Below are 26178 nucleotides of genomic sequence, written 5' to 3' on the forward strand. Positions count from 1 at the left end.
AATCAGGATGCTAAGAAGAAGCAATAAAATCCTTCAAAGAACCCAAAGAATTTTAGTCAGGGTGTCTAATGACTTAAGAACATGGCAGCAGGAACAGGTATACATGTCTCAATTAGTCTTCTACATTCCCTACATAAGTAAATATATTTTAGTAATATTGATGAGTAAAACATTAACTTCAAAGCATGAAACTTGTTTAAAAATAATGTTTTTTTCATCGTTGAAATAGTAACTTTACTGTTAGTAACTAGGATTAGTAAAAATGTAATAAGAAAAAATATGACAATGGTCTCAGTTATCAAGTGTTGATTATGTAAAATTAGTTAAGAATATATTACGACTCTAATCTATGTAATTGAAAAGAACTGAAATAGTTTTGTAATTGAGTTTTTAATTCTGAAAAATACTTTCACTTAATAAAAAATCTAAAAAATTTATCCAATGGTTTAATTTATATCAATATTTATTAATTCAAGCATTTTCAAAACATAGAACAATGTAATCTGATGAAATTAAATATAATGACAATAATTCCTCATTTTTAGGTTATATGTAAATTAATACACATAGCTCATATAGAAAAAAACACAGAAAATATGTAATACTTATATATAGTTTGTGTGTATTCTACCATGCAATATAGAATCATTATATTCAAAAAAACTTCTATAACCTTTAAAGATACTTCAAGACTGAAAATTAAATACTCCTGAAGTATTTATTTTCTAAACTTATATTTCATGCATTTCATAGACACAAGTTGTAGCAGAGTGGAACAGATACATAATTAACAAATACAAATACTGCTATTCGTATAACAGACTCTCAAAGTGAAGACCTTTAACAAATGTACTAGGATTCAGTTCACAGTGAAAGGAGGATAAGCACTCAGACATGTCTTGGTTCTTTTTACTGTAGTCAAGACAGATTTTGCCCTTTGAGCCAAGTTATCTCACTCTTTTTTTTTTTTTTTTCTTTTTGGGTCACACCCAGCGATGCTCAGGGGTTACTCCTGGCTTTGCACTCAGGAATTACTCCTGGCGGTGCTTGGGGGACCATATGGGATGCCGGGGATCGAACCCGGGTCGGCCGAGTGCAAGGCAAACGCCCTACCCGCTGTGCTATCGCTCCGGCCCCAGTTATCTCACTCTTGAAATATGCATCTATAGTAGAGAACAATTGTTTGCATTTACAATAGAAGACCATTATATGAATTTACAATAGAGTTCCATTTAAGAAGGTAATGTAAAAAAAAGTATTAACTCGATTCTAACTTCAGAACCCTAATATTGCAATTACTCTAAGCAGCCTTAAACTTTTTGATTTGACCAGCATGGGAAATACTATCATACATTTTTGGTAGATTTTATGAATATATACTATTAATCTGAAATACATATGCCATAATCTGAAATATATATATAGAGAGAGAATACAGAAATCTATTATTATTTTTAGTATCAAATAATATCACCAAAAAATAAAACATAAAAGATAGACCAAGTGCAAACGCAAAGCGATTATTAGTATGTAAGAGCTGAAATGAGGACACTTAGCACCTTTCCCCCAGTAGAATGTTATGTTAGCAGTGTCTGAAGTCATGTGGTGAAAATAACTGGTAGAAAAGCCCAAGAGTCAGCCTGTCTCTCATAGAGTTAACTTACCAGTTTGTCATGTTGTTGATTATATTGTGGGGTAGGAGACGCCAAACTTAGGACAGGAATTTGTCTTGCTAAAAGCAAGAGAACAAAGACAACCTTGACCATCTCACTTGTAGACAACATGAAAACGTACCCACCTTTTCTACCATAATTTCTAACCAAACACAAACCTGAAATAAAAGATCCAATTTTCACCCCTATTATATAACGGTGAAGATTTTATCAATGAAGATTAATCCCCAACTGGTGCCATAATGAATGGATTAGAGTCACACAAGTCCCTCAGCATTGTACACTCCAAACAACCTGGATGGCATGCTTGGGTGCCTTTACTGTAACTTTTTGTGGGGAGTTTAAAGCCATAAGGGGTAAACTGACATATCAACTCCAAGTCCTTTGGTCTCAAAACTACAATAGCCACTTGATACTTTTCAAGGTCAGAACTAGAAGTAAAGAGTCAAATGGGAATTCGGTCTTTTCAAAGGTTGCTCTCGTGAAGTGGAAGAGGGGGCTTTTCAATTGAAAACCAGACAGCCCATATTTTATCTCAATGGATACAAGCATGGGAGGATGTCCCCTGAGGTCTCCAAGGTCCTTTCCCTGATACTATCACACTAAAAATTTCCTGGAGCTTACAGGATACTCTTAACAAGACAAAGAACCATAAACACACTTAAATTCCTTGAATTGTTTCAAAAAGCTTTTAAATTTACTCAGATTCAAAAAGAATAGACTTTCCTAGAGTAAGAAAATTAAAGTTAGCAATGGCAAAATGAAGTTATATTTTTTGCATACTTGATTTTTATGGCCTGAGATTTTATACCCAATTCCATTTTCTTTTTTCCATCACATATATCTGCAGATTAACATGCTCCCTAGTGACTGTAGTGACATGCATTATTAATGTTTCAACTGTGCTACTGGATTCAAAGTTTCCTAGTGAAATGAGTTATGTATATGTATAGAAAGAGGTAAGGTTCCATATGAGCACTGAAAGTACCCTAATTTCTCTAAAATGCTCAATATCCTAGAAAATGTTGACAGTGTAGAGGTTAGCGAATGAGTAAATTATGCAGCATCCTGATTAGTTTCTGTTCTAACCCTGTTGAACTTATTAATTTTTAAAATATAGCACTATTGTCTAGTGGAATAACTCTCAGGTAGGCACCAATAACTACATACAATTTGTTCCCCTGAAAATGTCAACTTTATAACCCCAACTATAGAGTGAGTAGTTTTAGCAAATTGTCCTAAGGAAAAAAATATAAGAGTTTGGGAATTTTACAAAATAAACAGCAACTAGGGGCTGGAGCGATAGCACAGCGGGTAGGGCGTTTGCCTTGCACGCGGCCAACCCGGGTTCAAATCCCAGCATCCCATATGGTCCCCTGAGCACGGCCAGGGGTAATTCCTGAGTGCAAAGCCAGGAGTAACCCCTGTGCATCGCCAGGTGTGACCCAAAAAGCAAAAAAAATAAAAAAAATAAAAAAAAATAAACAGCAACTAGTCATCTCTGAAAAACTATTGTCATGCACTTGCTCGGCTAGAGAGCTGGGTTGCTAAGCTATCAGATTTTTTTCTGTACATTTTATTTTCTATTTATATAGCAACAACTTGTTACTATGATAGCTTATTTATCAATACCAGAAACTAAAACATACTGATTAAATTAATCAGGACTGATCACTTAATCATACTGATCTAATTGCTATTCTTATCGGCATACTTTTGTTTTGAGATCTAATATTTTTCTCTCTGGAAGATAGCACTACTCAGAGCTACAGAAAGTAGAGTATGTGATGAGGTATATATATATATATATATATATATATATACATATATATATATATGATGACAGACTGAATTTAGAAAGGGTTTTGAGTGTACATAGGTAAAAGGAGAAAACTGAGAATGGCAAAAACTTGGATAAGGGATTAAAAGAATTGTGAGTGAATTGGGGATATGACTCAAGTAATAGAATTCCCGTTAAGCATGTCCAAAGCCCAGAACTGAAGTTCCTGGTAGTAGATGGCCCCAGAGCACCATCACACCTGAGCACTGCCAATCCTGAGCACCACTGACAGAGCAAGGAAGTGTATGGCCCACATAGAGAAGCAGAGCATTGCAGAATGGTCTTGGTTCCCTGCTGAGGATAGCCACTGTTCAAAAAATAGTAATTGTGAGAGATTGCACAGAAACACTGGGGACAACAAAAGGAAGGTGCAAAAAGATATTTAACTGTTAATAAGAGATTTTATAAGAGTAAACCAGTCCACACAGAGAAACATAACTGATCTAGGAAATTCAGAAGACTGAGATAATAATGGGTTCACCAAAGATAATACAGAAACTCTTGGAGACAGAAGACACTGGAAATGCTGAATTTAGTTTGTAAAAACTTGAGAGGGCCTTGGAATCAGAAAAGACGGGCTCTACTGCTATTACTCAGAGTCCTGGCATTATTCCTTTATGGAAAGAATAATTATTTGGTGATCTACGGAAAGTACTATATTTTATAAGAGATTCCAGAAATCAAAAAGTTCCTACATTGGCAAATGTTCTAAATACGGAAAGAACCCCTTTCTAAAACTTATAATAATAACTTGAACTCTCATGCACCTTTTCATAAAGCAAACAATTGCCTTGTTGCTTTTAGTTGATAGCACACATTTAGCAGTGACTATGCAATGTCTTCAGGTTTGTCTTCTTTATATAGACTGAGTATCTTGGTGATGTAGGCAGGTAGGTAGGGAAAGGCCCCTGGCAATGAAACTTAGATCATCAAAGTCTCCGGGGAGGAGAATCCTGAGACTGACCCACCCTGTGGACACAGGAACCGCACCCAATAAGACCTTCAACAGACTCTGAGGATAATAGACCCCCACCCTGTGGAACCGCACCTGATAAGACCTTCAACAGACTCTGAGGATAATTGACCCCTCCCCAGGAGGTTCCCCAAAGAAGGCTATCACCACTCCCAACCTCCCTGGTATACTTGGAAAGAAACCATGTGGGTGGGGGCAGGCTGTAAAGAACCTATAAAAAACAGCCAAATAGTCCATTCAAGGCTCTCCATCTTTGGAGGAGCCGCGTTCTTTCTTGAGCGCGTTACTCCTACTGATGAAGGTCTTAGGGAAGGAGGAAGAGATAAGTTTTCCACTTATCTCTTCCTCCTTCCCTAAGACCTTCTAAATAAAGTCTGTTACTTCACTGCTTGTCTACTCCTGAAATTCTTTTCCGCGAGCGAGACAAGAACCCAGTAACCCTGGGTCCCGGGTGTTTGAGGCAGTTGGAGAGAAAGTGACCATCTTTCTCCTCCCCGCTTCACGAAAGTCACCCGTGAGGCCCACCGACGTCATTGGGAGGGTGGTAGAGGAAGAGGTGGACGAGAAGTGACCAAAGGACAGTTGTGGAGATCCACGGTGGTGGTAGTGAAAGGGCAGTAACTTTGTACATCAATACCATAAATATTAGCACTATTGTAACCATATCACCTAAACTACAATTTAAAAAAATGAATACAGAAATAAAATACTATTTGAGATGGCAGTTTTTCAGACTGACCCCTCTCCTGCCATTATCCTAGTGTACACTTTCTGTAGACACTTATTATTCCAGCCCATAAAATGTTATTCCAAACAACGGAAACTCGCTTAAAACGGGAACATACATTGTCAGCCCACATGTGTTGTTCCTTGTAGGAAGCCACTTTGGTTTCGGGTGGAGAGACATTGATTAATGTGAGAAAGCTCGCCAGCTTTTCTGAGCGTCAGTCCTCTAATTCCGTTCGCACACAAAATGGACTCTAATCTCTACAGCTGTCATGTTCGTGCTCCTCGGGCGCTGTGCGTTTCACAGGCTCAGAAACCATGCCACAGCTCAAACATGATCCACAGCTTCCCTCCAAACCAGAACAGAAGTGAGAGATTAAGTCAAAATGGGAGCAAACCCTTATCTTCTCTTCAGAAGAAATTCATAGGGGGGCTAATTTCCATATGGCTCCCACAGCTGAAGCTTAATGAGTCTCTTCCTAGACACAGGTATAACCATTAGTAATCCTCAAATGTTTCTACAATGGAGAACAAGGCCAAATAGAATTAAGGGAAATAATCTCCAACTGGTTTTACATGCCTGTGGGTTAAATGCACGAAGGCAGCCTTGATTGAAATAAGCACAGATTCTGCGAAACATATGCCCACCACCCACCATTCTTCATCTGAATGGTAAAATCTTAGGAGTTTCCTTCACGACGGTAGCATGGGAGATTTGCCAAGAGACATGAGTGCAAACACCAGTGATTAAGAAAGCACTCCACTGTATAAAGTTTTCAGGGATCCAATCCATGTTAGTGGGGTATATGGAAAATGGTTTCAAGCTTTAGATGACCCAGTGGAGAGATGTTTTGACTTATATAACGTTATTAATTGCTATTTCAAACATATGCAATTTAAGCCTACTTCCTTCCTAAAATAAAATGCTTTTCTTGAAACGATATTTAAAAAAGTCACCAAAATATTTTCAGAAAAATCCTCTATGTATTTTTAATAGAGGAAAGCTTCATTTAAAGAAGTGTGGCCCCCAGGCCTTGCTACTTTTTTTCTCACACCTTTTATCAACCTTTTTCTTTCCCTGCCATCTGTTTCCCTTGCTTTTTTCAGCACAATGCTCACCCCTCCTTGCTGTTGACTGGCACAAGTTACCTTCCTTTAATTCATTACGGCATAATCCATAGAATGGTAGTTGCTTTTTCTATCCTTTACAAAGATATTGTTTGACATCAACATCTCCCCATCTTTTTGCTATATCATCTCTCAATCAGGTAAACTGGACATTTGATTTCTGACCCTCTGCTCATCCCTGCAATACCATTTTATGTTGACATTTAAATAAAATTTTCTGAACACCTCTTTTTTTACAATTGTCATGCTCTACATTCTTATCACTCCAGGCTTCAAAAATGTAGTCACAACAATGAGCAGTCTGATGATGAAGAACTAACTCATTCAAATATTCCAGGAAATCATATTTTTCATTAACCTTTATATAAAATACCTATCTACTCATAGTTGGCGATTTAACCACAAAATCAATATCCCACCATAAATTACTAGTTACAGATTTGAACAAATAGGTAGTATCATTTATTTAGAGAAAAAGCAAGGAAAGAGAACTCAAGGGTTGTAATTCTACAGAATTAATAAGACAAAAATGTAAGGGAAATGTCCATATCTCAGTCTCTAACAGCATCTTTCAAACTACATCACAACCTTTCTAAATTAAAACCTCATTTTTAATTAGTTCCCCACAATCCAATCTCACCACTTTCAAGTCAATGACTCTACTTTTTAGAATGCAAACTATGTCACTGCTGTGGCTTTGTACTTGACCTCCTGCCTATTAACAAAGAGACTTAATTAATTATTTGCTGTTTTGAATGACTATTGCATTTCACCTCCACCTTTCTTTAAGTGTTAAAAGGCTCAATTGCTTTATCACCTTAACCTTAGCTTAGGACAATGTCGCATGCAGCATTTCTAAAATGCTGCTAAAATGTTGCTTAATAAGGTATCTTGATCTAGAAAACTAATTTTCAGGACCATATCTTCCACTTGTCTTATGCTAGAGTCAGCTGAAGCAACACATAGACCTGGTGACACATTGTCCTTCAAGAGTCACTTCATTATGAATGGTAGTTTGGGGCCTGGGTGATTGGCTTGATGCAGGTGACCAGACAAACTGGCACTGCATTGTATTGTACAGTCAGTTAGTGATACAACGCTTTCATTACCATTCCACTAAATGCAAAACTATAATGCTTTCTGTATAAATTGAAAGTATTGTAACTTACCTATGCATTGATAAACTTTAAGATATTCCCACACGCTTTTAGTTTTGAAAAAACTCATTAGTACAATAGTATATATAAATACTAATGCACAAAAACCAGTGCACAAAAATAACTTCAAAGCTAAGGTGTATGGCTTTTGTAACATGCATGTGCAATAGAACTGATACTAGTAAAGACCTGAATGTGAAAAATTAGCCAGAAAGCCAAAAGATAGTTAGGATTTTCAAAAATCTTCTTACTAGGGCTGGAGACATTAGAAAGTGGATAGGGCACTTGCTTTGCATGTAGTCAACTTGGGTTCAATCCTTGGCATCCCATATGGTTCCCTATGCACCACCAGGTGTAATTCTTTTTTTTTTTTTTTTTTTAAATTTTATTGAATCACCATGTGGAGGGTTACATAGTTCTCAGGATTATGTCGGTTATACAGTTCTCAAACACCCTTCACTTCACCAGTGCCCATCTTCCATCACCAACCCCCCCAGTATACCTGCCGCCCCCTCCCACCTCCCCAGTCCCAACCCTTGCACATGATATGTTTCACTTCGTTTACGCCTTATTTCGATTACATTCCATGTTTCAACACACAACTCACTACCGTTGTTGGGGTTTCCCCCAAAAAAGAAAAGCAGTCCTATTGCCAAGGAGGCATTTGATAGTTCTCCATTGCTAAGAATATAGAGATATTAAGTCCCGCTGTTTGTTACATAGTTTTTCTTTTTCCCCCTTGCCCCGCGCCACCGAGTTCACGCCTGTTTTAGTAATCGCCACGCTGCCTGACAAGGGAAAAAAAAAAAAAAAAAACCGAAAAGGATGGTTATTTCCCGTCATCAGCAGGCGTGGGGCTCTGGCTTAGTTGATAGACTTGTAGAGTATCTGCAAGCAGTCTCTGGAACCGACGGTCTTGCGCTGGTGTCGGCTCCGGCTCGAGATTCCACCAGCGTCCCGCTGTTCCTTGTACATAATTTTTCCCCTTATATCCCATTCCCACGCCACCAGGTCTGTTTGCTTAATGGACATCACACTGTAGTTGATGACACACCGCGTTTCTTCCCGAGAAAGAAGAAAATTTCTTCTCAGCCGGCGTGGGGATATAGCTTAGTTCAGTCTAGTGAGATGGCTACCACTTTGATTGCCTTCAATATTTCAGCAACAGACTTACTATTAGGATCTCCCACAAAAGTCCGCCCCATTAGAAAGGAACCATTACATATTGCTCATACTAAGATGACATTAAGTCGCGCGGCCGCGGCAGCGGCCGCGCGTTTTTGGGTTTCTGTATAAAGTCCAGGGAAAGTACAACCAGAAATAACATCACTATAAACTTTTACCCTTTTATGGTGCTCATAAGATGGAGAAACCTAGAGAGAGGCTCGGCGTCTCCGTTTTGCGCTCAGGAAAACCGCGGCCCCTGCGCTGTGCTCAGGAGGGAGGAGTTGAGAGAGAGACAGGTTAAAAGAATTGGGGGATGCCCGGGTCCCACAGCTTCCGCACGCCGTGGGGTCTCTGGTCCCATGCCGGAATTAGTTCAGTGGGCTGCTTGGGGTCCGAGGGCGCTCCCTCGGGCCCCTCCATCATGCTCCTTCCACAGCCGGGTCCAAAAGCACCAGGTGTAATTCTTAGGTGCAGAGTCAGGAGTAACCCCTGAACAATGTCAGGTGTGGCCAAAAACCAGAAAAGAACCAAAAACTTACTTCATTTGAATTCCTTTAGTACTTATATTATCTAACATTTTTAGAGGTTCCATTGCTACATATTTATCTTGTTATAGGTGAGATCTTTTTCCATAAATAGACCAGGGTGTCTCAATGTTATAATTATTTTAATACTTTTGTTATATTCAACTAAGGTACTGGTGCTTTAAAAATAAGTAACATATTTAATAATAATTAGGGTACAAGAGCTATAATAGGATATTGTTAGGTTTCTCATATAAATAGGATAATACTGTATTTGTCCTTCACTATCTGAACTATCTAACCTATCATTATGTTTTCAAAGCTTATCCTTGATATCACACGGATCTGAATTCTATTTATTTCTTTCTTTTGATAGACACATAGAGAAACCTCCACATGAAAGTTCTATGAAATTTATCATATCAAATTTAGAGGTGATCTACTGAACCAATATTTGGTTCCAATCAGGTATTCTTGAGCACCATATGATTTATATCCAAGTTTTCTAGAATATATGTGTAAGAAGATATCCACATGAATTCTCATAATACATGCCAACTTTCTATAGGGCAGAATATATCAAGGCATTTAGTATTGTGGTATCATTTGATATCATGGTAACACAACAAATTGTTCCAAAGATGTTACTGGTACTTTTCATATTTTATTATTTTATTTTATTATTTATTTAGAACTTGAGCTTTAGCATAGCGGGTGGGGTGTTTGCCTTGCACGAAGCTGACCCAGGTTCGATTCCTCCGTCCCTCTTGGAGATCCCGGCAAGCTACTGAGAGTATCCCGCCCGCACAGCAAAACCTGGCAAGCTACCCGTGGCATATTTGATTTGCCAAAAACAGTAACAAGTCTCACAAATGAGACGTTACTGTTGCCCACTCAAGCAAATCGATGAACAATGGGATGACAGTGCTACAGTGCATTATTTATTTTAAAATTTAATTTATTTTTCCAAAGTCATTCTGTTCCCATTATACATTTTTTTAAAAAGGCTGCTAGTAACATTTGTACTTATTTTTTCTCATATTTTCTAAGTTTTCATACACATATTGTTTATTTGGGTCACACCCAGAGATCTTATTTTATTGCTGACTCCTGTGAGGAATCATGCTGATACAGCTCAGAGGACCATATGGCATACTAGGAATCAAATCTGAGTCAGCCATATGCAAGGCAAGAACCCTACTTGCTGTACTATATCTCTGGCCTTCTCCCTTCACCACACACGTTTTTTAAAAAGATGAAATCATATATGATGTTTACAATTTGCTTCTTTTTTTCAAAATTTAATAATTTCTCGTGGTAAGTTTTTCCAATCCATAATTTCCATCATAGTAAGAAACTTCAGACAGGGCTTTCAAACATCGAGAGAACGGAGATCCTCTGATTGCTGATGTTCAATGAGCTATGAACCCAAATTAAGGTTTTGACACTACTGAATTATTTGGTATGTCAAAAGTCACACAGTTATAATTTTGTGGTAGTGAGCAATTCCCTTGTAAAGGTAGTCCAAATTTGTCAAATGAAACTCATTAGTCATGCTTAATACTGCACTTAGGAAAAATCTTACAAAATGTAGATTTAAGACTGGCGTCAAAGTAACAATTGTGGCTACACTCTTGGGGGATGATTAATGTTTGAAAAAAAACTTGAGGGTTGCCTTATTAATTTCCGGCTAACATTTCCTCCTCCTCTCCACCCAAATCTGCCTGGGGGAGAAGATCCCATTTCTATCTGAATATCTTCTACTTTGGTGCCACTTTCCTTGTGTTGCATCCATGAAGAGAAGCACCACACAAAAGCAACACCTGCCACTTTCTCAGTTAGGAGAGTTGAAACAAGTATGTGTATTTGATTTCAGGAAAAATAAGTCTCTTTCACAACCTTTGTTTTCTCATTTCTTAGAAAGAAAAAGAACCACGTGGAACTAAATATAAAGGGATTAGTTAAAATTGATGCATATTGAAGTGAAACATACATTGCAAGATATTTTTCTTTGAAATTTTAAAAATGTATAACACATTTGTGTGATAATTAAATGCTATACAGTGTACTGATTTAAAGCATATATGTCAAGATTATTCTGTTCAGAACTCTGTGACCTTCACTAAAGCCTTTATTTTATTTTGGATCCTAGGTCAAACCTGGTGATGCTCCGGTCTTTACTCCTGGCCCTGTGCTCAGGGTTTGCTCCTGGCTTGGGGACCATATGGAATGCCATAGGCTAAAGCTTGGTCAACAGGATGCAAGATAAACACCCTGCCCTCTGTACTCTCTCCAGCTCGAGAACTGTGTGAACTCCATCAACATCAATTATAATATATATATTTTTACTATCTACGATAATATACATATATATATATCACTGTCACTGTCATCCTATTGCTCATCGATTTGTTCGAGGGGGCACCAGTAACGTCTCTCATTGTGAGACTTATTGTTACTGTTTTTGGCATATCCAATATTTCACGGGTAGCTTGCCAGGCTCTGCCGTGCGGGCGAGACACTCTCGGTAGCTTGCCGGGCTCTCTGAGAGGGGCAGAGGAATCGAACACTGGTTGGCTGCGTGAAAGGTGAAAGCCCTACCCGCTGTGCTATCGCTCCAGCCCATATATATGTAATTTACAATTATATGTATTGTTTACAAAATCATGTTCTAGCATTCCAATAAATACTAGTTATATATTTACTCTCAGCCTATTAATAATCTGATTCTAAATTCTATTAGAAAGTCTGAATCAAAACAGTGATTTTCCCTGTGAAATTCTCATATTTAAAAAAAAATTACACAGTGTCATTTGAGCTACTATCCTCCAAAGCTAGACCCTGCTGCGTCATTGAGGCAAAGGCATACAACTGAATCAGGTCACATATCCAGGTACTCACCTCCATGAAGAAGCCATTAATTTGAAACTCCGTATTTAGGGCAACATTTTGACCCTAGCTAGATCACTAGTTACTCAAAGTTAAGTAGTTTTAGTTGAGTTCTTACTACATAAGTTCTCATATTAGGGGGGAAAAGATATACAGAACATCAAAATTTGCACCTCTGTTGGCAGTCTCAGTAGAGAATCCTGGGGCTGAATAGACATGAAGACCTAAAAACTCTCTGATCCCTGGAGGTGGTCCTACTAGGTCAAAAATGAAGTAAATTGATGGGCACCATGAAGAAGTTAACACCACGGGGTCTGTGAACTATCTAAAAAGATTCCACTGTGACTATATAAGTGTGCTTTGTGGAGACTAATGTATATTTGAAAAGACATGAAAAGTATATATCAATCATATTTATCTTTTCCTCTAAGTTCATTTTTCTTAATTATCATAAATAAACTAATCCATTCCCAACTTCATCAACTGGATAAAAGTAATTTTTCAGATAGATTCTTTTATTGCAATTTCATAAGTCTCTTATGGGAAAATGGTATTTTGAAAATTTCCTGTGCTCACATAGTTTTTCTCATTTAATGGTAAAAGTCATATGATAGAACAACCATTATTTATGATCAGCTAGTTCCCACAAAATAGAAAGCTGTAGATTAAAATCATTTATTAAATCTCTAATATGGTTCCCCTTGAATTAGGATTACATCTTTAAAATAATATTTATTGACATTTCATATTTTACACAAAATAAATAATTTTGTTTATTTATTTACATGAAATCAAAAAATAAATTTTCCACGAATTGAAAACTTTATGTGAATTCTTTATAAAGTAGCAAGAAATAAAATAGTTATTCCATTAAATAGAACTTATTGGATATTAATCTATATGAAGCAAAAAATAAAAAAATAAAATATGAAAAGGAAGTAGGATAAGCTATTAATGAACCCAGACTTTAAGGATGTATAATAGACTCAATGTCAAGACAATGCATGGAGAAATTTTTACAAACATTTTCTTGTCGCCTTTTCTAAATAACACTCATTATCGTCCATTATAGTCTTTTTTGTTTGTTTTTGTTTGGGGGACTACATTCAGGACTTACTTCAGGCTCTGCTCAGGTATTACTCCTGGCAGGGCTCAGAGAACCATATGTGGAACCATATGTGGGTCATGGGCAAGATATGCATCCTATCGTTGTACTATCTCTGTGGTCCAGATCAGAATAGTCTTAATGTTATAATTTAAACAGAATAAAAAGTGAACATTACATTTTTGTAATAACACTTTCAAAAACAGGATATTTTTAAGGTATACCTCAGAAGTCACTGCCTCTACTTGCTGCTTCCCCACCCATTATTAGTTAGAAATTTAGTCAACAGAACTTACAAGTACAAATGTGTCACCAGAGTCATGAAAGAAAAGCTGTTTTCATATTCCATTGTAAAGCTTCTCAGACTTCTGGCTCAGATCAGTTAGAGTGAATTGACTATTGCATTTCCCCTTATGTCCTACATTTATATTAAATATTTATTGTATTATAATTATTCTCTTAAATTGTACAAAGGACTTGAAATAAAAGTCAAATTCCTTAACCCTGTTATGATTTAGAAAAAATGATTAGAAGAGAATTAGATTGTAACTGAGCATCTAGGTACTTGCTTACTGGCTGAAATCAACCCTCCTAATGTCTCTGTCTTTTATATAGGTAGTATCAGGAAAGAAACTAGAAGAAAATTAACTATGCATTTTTACTCACTTACTAAGATTATCTTAATTATTTTCTAAATATTTAAACTCTGCAGCTTTTCCCCTTTTCCTCTTCTCCGTTCCTGATCACTGACACATGCTCCAAATAAAACATGTATAGGCATTAGAAAACAGATTTACTTATATTCTATGACCATATCCCTGTCAGTCATTGCATTCCTGAACATGCAAAAACTTGACTCAAACTAGACCAGTTTCACAGGAATTCAGATTATGATTGAATCTCTTATACTTTTAAAAGATTATTCAGATATGCATCAGTCTCTTAAACTCAGATGTTTTAGAATTCAAAAATGATTTTTATCTCATAACTTTTAACAGAAGTGACATATAAAGGCAATTCTCTGGGGCATTCAGGTATGGTTGACACAATAAAGTCTATTTTGTCTGAAAACAGAAATGATTATTCAATGTTTCTGGATTTAACACTGTGACAAGGTATAACTCAAACAATAATATAAAATACAAGCCAACCAAATTTAAAACCACTTTTAAAAAGCGTGCTAATGCTTTATTTTTTTGAAATGTAAACTGCATGCTTGTCAGAAATAAAATAACAACAAAAACATTGACATTTTAAATAAATACACTGGTTCTTGAGTAGTTGTCATGTGTAAGCATCAGATTTAAAGTAAAATCTTTGTTTCCCTCCAAATCAACACATTTCCATTTTTATTTGATATTCAGAGGTAGCGGCTATCATTTATAGAACAGAAAACTACACCACTCCTACAGAATAAGTCTTACAAATGAAAAAACACAGTCACATTTAGTAATCCATTGATGCTTAAACAGACTACAAAATTGAAAGGGGACACGAAGTTCACTGGAAATGTTTCCTTTGGAATACCAAAGTTTTACAAATATAACCAATTTTTCAATACTAGGTAGAGGCAGAATTTTTAGATTTTAAAAACATGCAAGAAAAAAATGATTTGCTAATTCTTTGAGGGAAATTTAGACTTTGATCACAGATTGCATTGGCAAACCAGGTTGCCCTCTGTCACAAATGTCTGCCTTGCAATGATTCCATCTGTCCATTTCAAATTTACACTGAGTATTTATTTTATTTAAAATATACTGAGCTAATAGCAGAACTGTGTAAACATTGCATTTCTCGGTTGTACTTGTAAGATACGTAAAACTAAAAGGTGGGTGACACTTCGCTACCCTTCCCACCCCATCGTCAGCTTCCACTCAAGGTTGGGGTGACCCCTCTTCACCCCAGCACATTGCTCTCAGCCCTCTTGCTCAGAAAGCAATTCAATGAACAAATCTCTGATTCAAAAAAATGGATTCTATTCGGAACTTATGAGAGAGTTCTTCAGGCAAGTATCACAAAAGATCTTTAAAGTCAGATAATTCTTTAAGATATGGAAGAATCTACGCTGTCAAAGAGAACAGGTTGTGGGGGAAATGCTGTTTTAAGAGTTTCCAAGTCTCTGGCAGATTTTGCCAGAGACTGTCATCTGTAATTCCCACTTCAACTAGGAGAATTTTTAAAAGAGAAATGAGAAATAGCATAATGTAGAGAGAAAAAAAATAGGGTAAGGAAACAGCATTAGTTCCTTAAAGCTCAGAGCTCCTCTGGTTCTCAACTGGCCTATTTGTAAAAAACAGCCTCCAACATCTGTCCCAGTGCTCTGACACTTTGTCTAGGGTACAGTGAAATCCATCCTCGTAGTCCATGTTAAAAATCACACAATATCACTATTGACTTCAAGAAAATGCCCTACAGATTTTTCTAATGTTTCACATGTTGTATCTTGAAAGACTTTTCCTCCTGAGTGAACTCTTATCCTAATCGTACCCCAATTTGCCATCATAAGTTTGACTTGTGATTTTTTTTTTACTTCATTTTATGCAATCAGTAGAACACATACTTTAAAACTTGAATTTTATTATCATTCCCTAAGCTGGTAATATATAGTAAGATAATCTCTGTGATGTTTGGCCTATGGCAATTGGCCACATGAGGGGGAAAAAAATGAACAAAACTCCAAGCTTCATTTTACTCAATCTCTCTCTCTCTCTCTCTCTCTCTCTCTCTTTCTCTCTCTCTCTCCCTCTATACATATTCATGGGCACCAGTAATGTCTACATTGTGAGACTTGTTGTTACTGTTTTTGGCATATCGAAAAAGCCATGGGTACCTTGCCAGGCTCTGCCGAGCGAGCAGGATACTCTTGGTAGCTTGCTGGGCTCTCTGAGAGGGGTGGAGGAATTGAACCCGGGTCGGCTGCGTGCAAGGCAAAATGCCCTACTGCTGTGCTATCACTCCATATGCATTCAATCAATTACATAACATGTTCAGTGCCTTAATATAAAGTGGAACTTTATTCTACAATTTTTCCCCAACTGTATATTAATGTAAATAATTCTGAGCCCATATGTTTAAGGTAGGCTAGCCTGAGGTATGGTGTTAGGGAAGAAACTAAGATTCAACAAATTTTTGAAGTTATGAGGAATTTAACAGAAATAACCCCCTTGTTAGTGAAGATATGCATAACGATGTGATTATATGCTCTGGTTAAATTCTTCTGAAGTACTAGAAAAGTCTGACAATAGTGCGCAGAGATAGGTCAAGTGTCAGAGCACAGGAGAACAGGCCTGCTCTGTTTGAATAAAGTATGTCAAAATAGTGAAGGAATGTTGGGAACTAGTAGACAGATAAATGAAGGGACAGAAGTGGTAGTGTATGGGACCTAGCAATCCAGAAAACTAGGCCAATGTAGGTGAAATGCTGCCTGAACTGTGGATTCTTCCTTGGGGGACTACCTGTTGTGAAAGCCCTTCACAAAGATGATTATTATCATCTCTTTAGATACGTAAACATAAAGGTAGTTAAGCACTTGAATGAGGAATGTTGTTCCCTGCTCCGTGGTTACTAGTTTCTAAGCTATGAATACTGAACACTTAGTTCAGTCTTAGTCCAGGAGGCCGTGAGCCACCTGGTCACATGTCTTTTCCCCTTGATTTCTATCTCTTTCCTTTGACCTAGAGGACCCTGATTCAAATCTGTTAACTTGGGGCTGGTCTCTGGGTGAGAAGGAAGCTGGAAAGATTAAATTAAAAAAAAAGTACCACAAACAACCCATTTCAAAATATCCCCATCACTTTCATCCACTTGGAGTGCATGGGAAGGTAGTAAGTTAAAAATTCAAGAAAGAGGATAAAGAGCACACTTTCCTGAATTTAATGATCTTAAATATTTATAAACAGGTAAACAAAACAATAAGAGTTGATTCTCACAAAAACATGTATTCTTGTTATCTTTAAATTCTTTTTGTTTCCAATTTACTTTGATTTCTATTTATTTTTTGCTGAGTTTATTCCCAGGCCTTAAGGTTTTGTTTCTTCAGTTTCTTCTATGATATATTTTCCTTCTGTGCAACTTCCTTTTTAGGTTTAGAAATAATCTGCTCTTTTTCAGTAAGAATCAACTCAATGCGGCAGAGAGAGCTCTTAGAGGGGTTCATTCGCCCAGGAGCTCTGTAAATTCTGCAGTGCCTCTTGGATGCTTTGTTCACCTGGCTATGTTCAATGACCAGAGAATCTACATCTAAGCCCTTAAGTTCAGCATTACTTTCTGCATTTTTTAGCATGTGCAGTGAAAATTCAGGACTCTTTTTGGGCCACTGACTTTGTGCTAGGCCCCACTGTTTTTAACTTGGGCGTTCCTACCAACATCACCCGTGTAACGCTGAAGGGCACACACTGGATATCTAGTGGCTTTTCAGATACGCATACCCTTGATGGCCTGAGCTGTTTCCGAGTGTTCTTGAAGTGAACACGAAGGTTTGAGCTTCCGGACTTACTGATTTTTTCAGGTTCTCGGGGTCTAACAAGTAGTGCACTATTTCCTGGACAGCCAAAGGCCACTCCTGGAAGAGCTATCTTGAAACTCTTGACAAAGGAAATGGAAATCAGAGCTAACAGGTAATCACAAGGCACTGGACTCCACTCAACAGACCTGTTTTTAAAAATGCAACGTCAACTCTCTTTGAGCCAGAAATCAGTTAACTTTCTAAACCTACATACAAAAATCTAAGCGGTTCTTTCAGTTTTTTTGTCAGTCATTTCAAATGTTTCTTTGATTTTAATATTCAAGATTATATTTCCCAAATTGTGTTCAATATAATAACACTAGCTTCATGAAAACTAATTCTTCCAAGTTGTTAGTAGAAGAGTGTTAAGAAATTATTAAGGATCTATAAGAAGTTATGCGACTTTGGAAGCACTAGTTTAAGATATCTTTCAGGAATGTGAGGTTATCTAGAGCCATTTATTCATTTGCTATTATGAACTGTACGTTACTAACAGATGGATACAGAAAGTCAGTGTCCAAAATATCTTTCAGAATAAATCAATGTATTAAATTTCACATATCATTAATGACAGTACTCTATATTTTTGTTAACTAATACTTAAAAATATTAGTTAAAAATTATACTTGCTCAAGTCAGCTAAAGTCCCAAATCTCCAAAAAATATTCTACTACTAATAAAATATACTATTAAGAGGAATGGCATACTATTCCATTATCTGTCAAATAATTTGTTCACAGATCAGTTTAACAGAGAATGCTAGAAAAATAAATGGGAGAAAGAAAAAATAAGATACTGAAGAAGTAAGTGAAGTTAAGAGTGGAGGGAAAAGTAAAGGGTCTACTCTTAGTTTGGAGAGGCTTTAGGAGAAAGTTAAAAAATAAGGAAGCAGTTAAATAAACTTGTATCTTAAGGCTTGTACTAAATATTAACTTAGTATGATACAAAAATACAGATTTCCTACAAAAAATACAGATTTCTTTAATCTATTAAGATCTATAAATATATTCAAGTAGACCTAAATCTTCAAAATATAGAATTATGTAGATTAGTTATGAGCATAGGAAAAAATATCTAGAAAAAATATTAAAATATTTTGGGTTGGTTATATTTTCATGTGGGGATTATAAATATTTAAACAAACTTTATCTACAATTACATTAAAAATAGGCATGCAGTTTGTGAAAAGCAGTTTTTTCCTAAACTAAAATATTAATAACTGTACCAAAAATTCTACAATTTTATATTCAAAGTTTCAAATAAAATTTCTAAAATTCTTTTATATTTCCTCAAATACATATGATGAGAAAATTGTTTTAAATTATGAGAAAAATTAATAAAAATATTTGTCAGTAATAAAGATTTAATTATATGAACTTTTGTTTTATTTTACAAATTCAACAGGACATAGGAAATATTCCTGCATTCACTATACGTGGACTAAAACCAATCATTTGTATTTTCTGATCTACCAGCAATCTCTTTTTGTTCAAGAGCCTTGCTTAGTAAAAACTCATACACCAGCTTTTTACTGACACTAATGAGAAGCTTATAGAAGTAAGCATCAAGTAAGGTTTTATAAAGCAATGATTCAAGCTTAAGCACACACACACACAACTATTTAGCTACATAAAGAATTTCAGTAATATATATTGACAATTTCTTAATGCTTTGTGACTGTAAATTAATTTATAATTATCTCCCATAATCAGAAACATAAAAAGTAATGCTTATATAACTATTAAAAACAATTTAAAAGCTATGGCTATAATATCTAAGGCCCACAAATGAAAAATCACTTCTGATGCATTAAATATTAGATTAATTACAAATCTAAATAGGTCATATATAAGAATACACAAGTAAATATTGTTGTCTACATTTATTACTGTTGGCCATATTCATTGCTAGAATGAGTCTTCAAAAATCTTTAATCTCAGTTATTTCTGTTATATCCTAACTAGATGGTGGTTGGTGGTTACAGAGAAGGTAGGACTCTCATCTCTCTTTCTTCCTCTCCCTCCCCGCCCCCTCTCTCTTCCTCTGTTTGTTTTCACTATTGCTATTTGTCTTTTGGGCCACATCTAATAGTGCTCAGGGTTCACTCTTAGATTGCTGTTACTCCACAAACACTCAGGGAACTCTTTATGGTGACAGGTATAACAAAAGGACCAGCTGACACAAGGTAAACAAGTCAATCCCTGTAATATCTCTCCGGCAGTATATTTATGCTTCATGAGCAGCCCTGAATATCACCCAGCTCTCAAGATTGGTTTCAAAAACCATAAGTTAAAGACATAATTTCCCACTTGAAAACCCAGCATTAGTCTCTAGTTATATGGCAGATAAAAATTTAGACCTATTAGATATCACTGTATTGTTCTGGAGCTCTTAACTCTTATTATGGAAAATCCTGAACAGTTATTGGACAAGGATGAATTCAGTCATGTACAATGCCTTTTTATTAGCAGTACATGTTAATGCTATTTCTTTTCCTCTGTTAGAGAGGACATTTTTCTAATTTTCATGCAATAAGATGAAAATGTGTGTTTTATAATTAAAAGTAAATTTCATGAGTTACACTGGATTAGTACAAATCCTATGAATTGTTTACATAGCAGTGGTATTTCAAAGCACATCATTTAGGATAATCAATGCAAAGTGTACAGAAGATTAATAAATGATAATGCTTTGCACATATAAGAAAATATTATGTCCTGACAAAGCCTCTCACAGGTCAGAAAATGTTCAGTCAACTTTCAGTTTTTGAGTTTCCTCTGTGTTAAAAGCTGAAGGCTAAAACAAAACTCTATGGTGTGTGACTTATTCTAAATGTTCAGATTCAAAAAAGTAGGCATTCAACATTTGAAAATGTGATAAATATTGGATAACAAAACCCTCTATTTTTAAGATAAGAGCTACAGTTATAAAATGCCTCTCTTCAATAATTTCCTTGCTCCCAGGCACAATGCAGAATATAGAAAACAAGATGCTGTAAGCCATAAATATCTCAAACATCCCGTGTGGGAGAAGAAGCCCCTCAATGATGTCTCAGTTGATTTCCATTCCCCCGGGAGGAGGTCCAGATAGTGGCAGAATACTTACCAACAAGGATACACACCGAGAGCAAGGAGAGATATGCACGTCAGCAATATTTCTAATAATGCCTGTGTGCCATATACGTCAGACTGACTCCCTGAACTCTCATGTAGACAACAAATCTCATGTTCAAGAAAGAGTGCGTAAGCCTGGATGAAATGCAAAACTTCGTCTTTATTTGGTGCTTCCAGGAATAAAGACCAGCTCACCCTTCTTTGTAAGCAACCGATTTCCCCTTCTTCTATCGATCATTCTCTCAGTGACTTCTTTCGCAAGACTGTCTGCCTACTTGTCACCCTCATACCAGTGGCCTGTGCAAGGACTCTTTTTCTTTCCTTTTATTCATCTTCAGAATGGACAGATTCCTTTAAACCAGCAGTGTACAGGGGTATCTTCATCAGGTAACTCTCTGGCAGTTCAGAAACTTGAGGGCTTTATGAGTCTCTGTGTTGTCTATCAGCTACCGGGGACACTTGCCTCCACTTAATTATTTCTAGATTGAAGAGACTCATTTACCTATCAGAAACTGAGAAATTCTATTTATTTATGTATCCCTTGATTTATTTTTCACAGTGAGATACACAGCTACAAAGCTGTTCATGATTGGATTTCATACAGTACTCCAATATCCATCTCTTCACCAGTGTAGATTTTAATTTGGGGCTACTCTCCAGTGAACCCCTAAATCTCTCAGTCTGCAGGTTTCCAACTTGGACACTAGTTAGTATCAGTGATCTTATTTTGCTTCCTGGTATCTCCCCTTCTCTAACTCCTGCTTTCTTAATACCTACACACCTGTGCGTGGTCTTGAAACTGAATACTCTTTTCTGGGCATTCCCCAAAAGTACCAACACCTAATATAGTGAGGAGGCTGTGTCCTAGGGCCACCCTGTTCTGGAAAGATATTGCCAAGTACTAAGTTTTCATTAAATATTAATGTTGTGGCCCAGGACTAGGGGCTCTTTCCTCAGATGGCAGAATTCACTCATTTCACTGGGGAACCAGGGATGCCTGTTTTCTGGCTTAGACAGAAATTCGACAGATCAGCATCATCAAAGCAGCAGAAGCAGCAATTCAAGAACACAGAGGAGCAGAGATCCAGGTATCTGGCATCAGCTGACACAAAGCAGCAGCAGAGAGCAGAGCAGTAGCAAACAGATTCACTGAACAGAGTCTCAGTAAGAAATTCAGGTATCCAGAAGCTTAGAGGCATAGCCTTGATCACCAGTCACCAACTCTACTGTAGGTCCTACGCCCCTTCTGAATTTCCCTCTTCTTTTTTTTGGGGGGGTCACACCTGGCGATGCTCAGGGGTTCCTCCTGGCTCTGCACTCAGGAATGACTCCTGGTAAAGCTCAGGGGACCATATGGGGTGCTGGGAATAGACCCTGGGTCGGCTGCGTGCAAGGCAAATGCCCTATACGCTTTGCTATCGCTCCAGCCCCCCTCCCCTCTTCTTTATATGCTCCTGTGCCCTAATTCTATCCCAAGATTGGCAAGAGTTGCAATGGAATCTCTTGGTAACCTCAATTCACACACACACAAATCTTGCCCTCTTTCAAATCCAATTGACTGAGGCTATGTGCAATTCAACTAATTTAAATTCCACTAGTCTGAAATGCATGCCAGTACTATTTCTAAAAATTTATTTCAGGCCTGATTCCTAGGACTATGATGCAGATACCCCTCTCATTCCAACTTCAGGAAAGGCTATGCAAGCCCAGGTAAGATGCAAAATGTGAGCCTTTTATTTGGGATTTCTCTATGCAGGAGTAATGGCCTGCTTGTTCTTCTTCATATGTTTACTTTTCTTCAATAAACTTTCTCACAGCTATAATTCTCAGGGTGAATTCTTTAACAAACTCATACATCTGCTCATCACCGTCAACAAACTACAAGGCACTGTACTCCTGACAAAAGAATTATGACTTACTATTATAACAAAAACATAATATTTCATAAGTATTAAAGATGCTGTAGTTCATGAATAAAAGAGGACATACTTTGGATGAATATCTTTTTATCTTTTTATTTTTTAAAAAATTAACTCATTTTCATACTGATACAAAAAATAGAAGAAATAAGTATAAAAATCACAAAGACAATAATGAAGCAAAAACACCTCCTATTGCTTTTGAACTTATATTTCAAACCTATTTATATATAAATTAAGACAATGTATTATCAAAGCAATATAAAGTATCTCCCCACACTGTTCATTTGATACACACTTTTTAAAATCATATTCCTGAGTTTTGACATGAAGTAACACAAAAATTCCTTATTTTTGTCTTTTTTGAATTGGAATCCAGGTTTGAGGGACCATTTTAACCTTCCCATATATATATATATATATATTTTCCCTACCTGTTATCCTGTCTTCAAACACAGACCAGCTAAATAATTTTCAAACAGTAAGCTAAATAATCCTCATACTTCCACTAATTACATAGAAAATATTGGGTCCCAATTAAAACAGAACAATCAATACCATAATGAATTCCTATTATCTAAGATTAGAAACATTTATCAGCATCTTCTTTTAACTAAAATGTTTTCCACAATAACTCCCTTCCCACTACTCTTCACCTTTACCTTCTGCAACTGACCTACACATTTGATTACAAATTTAGATCGTGACATTGTTCTCTTAATCCGCTTATTCTGATTGAAAAATCCTATCCATTGTTGCACCCAAATCCTATCCATTAGTCAAGTCTCTTATTAAACATTTTATGTTATAAAAATCATCACTCTCTTAACCTTCTGCTTGCTGTTCCACTACCCTAAGTGAGGCTTGTCTCTGACTAATATCAACGGATCTATTCTGAAGAGGCAGAACTCAAACAGTAGCTATAGCCCCTTCCTCCTGGGTGGATTCCAGCAGCCTCCACACCAGACCTGCGCCATATTAAGGGCTCACACCACAGCTCTTGAACAAATCTACTCAACAAATCACATGCTGCTCACAGTTATCGTTCCTGTTGTTCTCTGAGGATGGGAAGAGAAGAAAGAGAGCAACATCCGCTTAATCCCTCAACATCTTCGGGAGGGTGGGGGGGTGAACTACAAAAGTCCACTCCTAGCACAGCAAGAACACCAGAAAACCTTTGGCGAAAACACACAGAAACCCATCAAGTTTAATGAGTGAAAACGGTATCATGAAAGACATAAACATCAGTAAATCATCAAACAGTGTTTTTTGTGACACTGATGATGAGAAGTTTGATAAGTTCAAAGAAACGACAGCACAGGTAGTCAGCAAAACATAAGGAAGTATGAGTCAAAATGAAAAAAAAAATTACTACATTCAGAAATGATAGAAATGAAGAACATTGTCATGATATAAAAAAAAAATGTCATTGGGCTGGAGCGATAGCACAGCGGATAGGGCATTTTCCTTGCTCGAGGCCGACCCGGGTTTGATTCCCAGCATCCCATATGGTCCCCTGAGCACCGCCAGGAGTAACTCCTGAGTGCAGAGCCAGGAATAACCCCTGTGCATCATGCATCGCCAGGTGTGACACAAAAAGGAAAAAAAAAGTCATTAGAAATTCTGAATGCAGAGTAACAGAGGCTAAGCAAAAGATTGAGAAACTCCAAGATGAGAAAGAGCAAACTGTTAAGAAATAACAGAAGGTGAAAAATAATCTGAAAAGAAATAAACAGCACTTCAGAGGACTATGGGATAAAGATAAGAGGATCAATATAAGAATCACTGGAGTCCTGAAGAACAGGAGGGAAAATAAAGAAACTAGAGTTAAAGACATCATCAATAAGAAATTTCCAGAACTGAGGATTATAGGCACTGAGATCTAAGAGAGCTGAAGGGTCAAAGTGAAAATAGACCCAATTAGGAAAACTCCAATACATATTATTTTCAAAATGACAAAATCCAAAGATATACATGGAATATTTAAAGCAGCAAGATCAAAAAAGAAACATGCATATAGATAAAAGACCAGAAGATATACAGCAGATCTATCAAATGAGACATTACAAGCCAGAAGAAGGTACAAAACTAAATAAAATGAACACCTCACCAAGAATATTCTATCCAGCTAGATTATCATTCCTGTTTGATGAAACCATACAAGGCTTCATGAACATGCAACAGCGTAAGGATTCATAACCTCAAAACCAGGGTTGCTGGAAGCATTGAAAGAGCTCCTTTAAAGGACAGGGGAAATTCTCATCATGTGACACTGAGTATGAAACTCGCTAATGGTACATATAATGTCCTCTACTAAACTGAAAAAGTTAAAAACATATACACTTAATCATCACAAATTTGTTTTTATTGATTTATTTTCTGATAATTCTGTTTGCCATTTAAAAAATTATTAGTAAATCACTGTGAGGTACAATTACAGACTTACAAACTTTCATGCTTATGTTTCAGTCATACAATGATTGAGTACCCATCCCTCCATCAGTGCCCATTCTCTATCACCAGTGATCCTGTTATCCCTCCCACCATACCCTCCCCACCCCGCTGTGTGGCAGGGCATTCTCTTTTGTCCTTCCTCTCTTTTTGGGTGTTGTGATTTGCAATAGAGGTACTGAGAGGCCATTGTGTTCGGTCTATAGTCTACTATCAGCACACATCTCCCATCCTGAGCGGGTCCTCCAAACACCCTTTACTTGGTGTTCCCTTCTCTATCTGAGCTGCTTTTTCCCCCAGCAAGTGAGGCCAGCTTCAAGCCATGGAGCTAACCTCCTGGTACTTATCTCTACTATTCTTGGGTGTTAGTCTCCCACTCTGTTACTTTATATTCCACAGATGAGTGCAATCTTTCTATCTCTGTCCTTCTCTTTCTGACTCACTTCACTTAACATGATACACTGCACGTTGATCCACTTATATACAAATGTTATTACTTCATCTTTTCTAACAGCCTCATTGTGTAGTTGTACCAAAGTTTCTTTAACCAGTCATCTGTTCTTGGACACTCAGGTTTTTTCCAGATTTTGGCTATTATAAACAGTACAGCAATGAACATACAAGTGCAGATGTCATTTCTACTATACCTTTTTGCATCTCAGGGATATATTCACAGAAGTGGTATTACGGGGTCAAATGGGAGCTCAACTTTTAATTTTTTGAGAAATGTCCATACTGTTTTCCAAAAGGGCTAAACCAGTCAGCATTCCCACCAGCAGTGATGGAGAGTCCCTTTCTCCCCACATCTGGGCCAACACCGGTTGTTTTTATTCTTTTGGATGTGTGTTTGCCATTCTTTTAAGTATCATTGGAACAAGTAATATGAAATAAATTTGTTATATGCCTGTCAAGGGGGAAAAAAAAGTTCATTTATGACAGGGATGATATGATGATAAATGGAAGAAGATCCAAGTAAAAAATTAAGGGCAATATATTTTAGATGCCAGAG

General features: G+C 36.8%; 1 protein-coding gene and 1 pseudogene across 2 annotated transcripts in view; both read right to left on the minus strand.

The window, feature by feature from the left end:
• The window catches only part of IMMP2L (inner mitochondrial membrane peptidase subunit 2), a 920367-nt gene that overhangs the window by 326932 nt on the left and 567257 nt on the right, over positions 1–26178 (minus strand). The gene's annotated exons all lie outside the window — the stretch shown is intronic.
• On the minus strand, positions 17189–23494 carry LOC105943381 (60S ribosomal protein L17-like; annotated as a pseudogene).

Source organism: Sorex araneus, chromosome 1, assembly GCF_027595985.1.
Source record: "Sorex araneus isolate mSorAra2 chromosome 1, mSorAra2.pri, whole genome shotgun sequence".
NCBI classification, from domain to species: domain Eukaryota; kingdom Metazoa; phylum Chordata; class Mammalia; order Eulipotyphla; family Soricidae; genus Sorex; species Sorex araneus.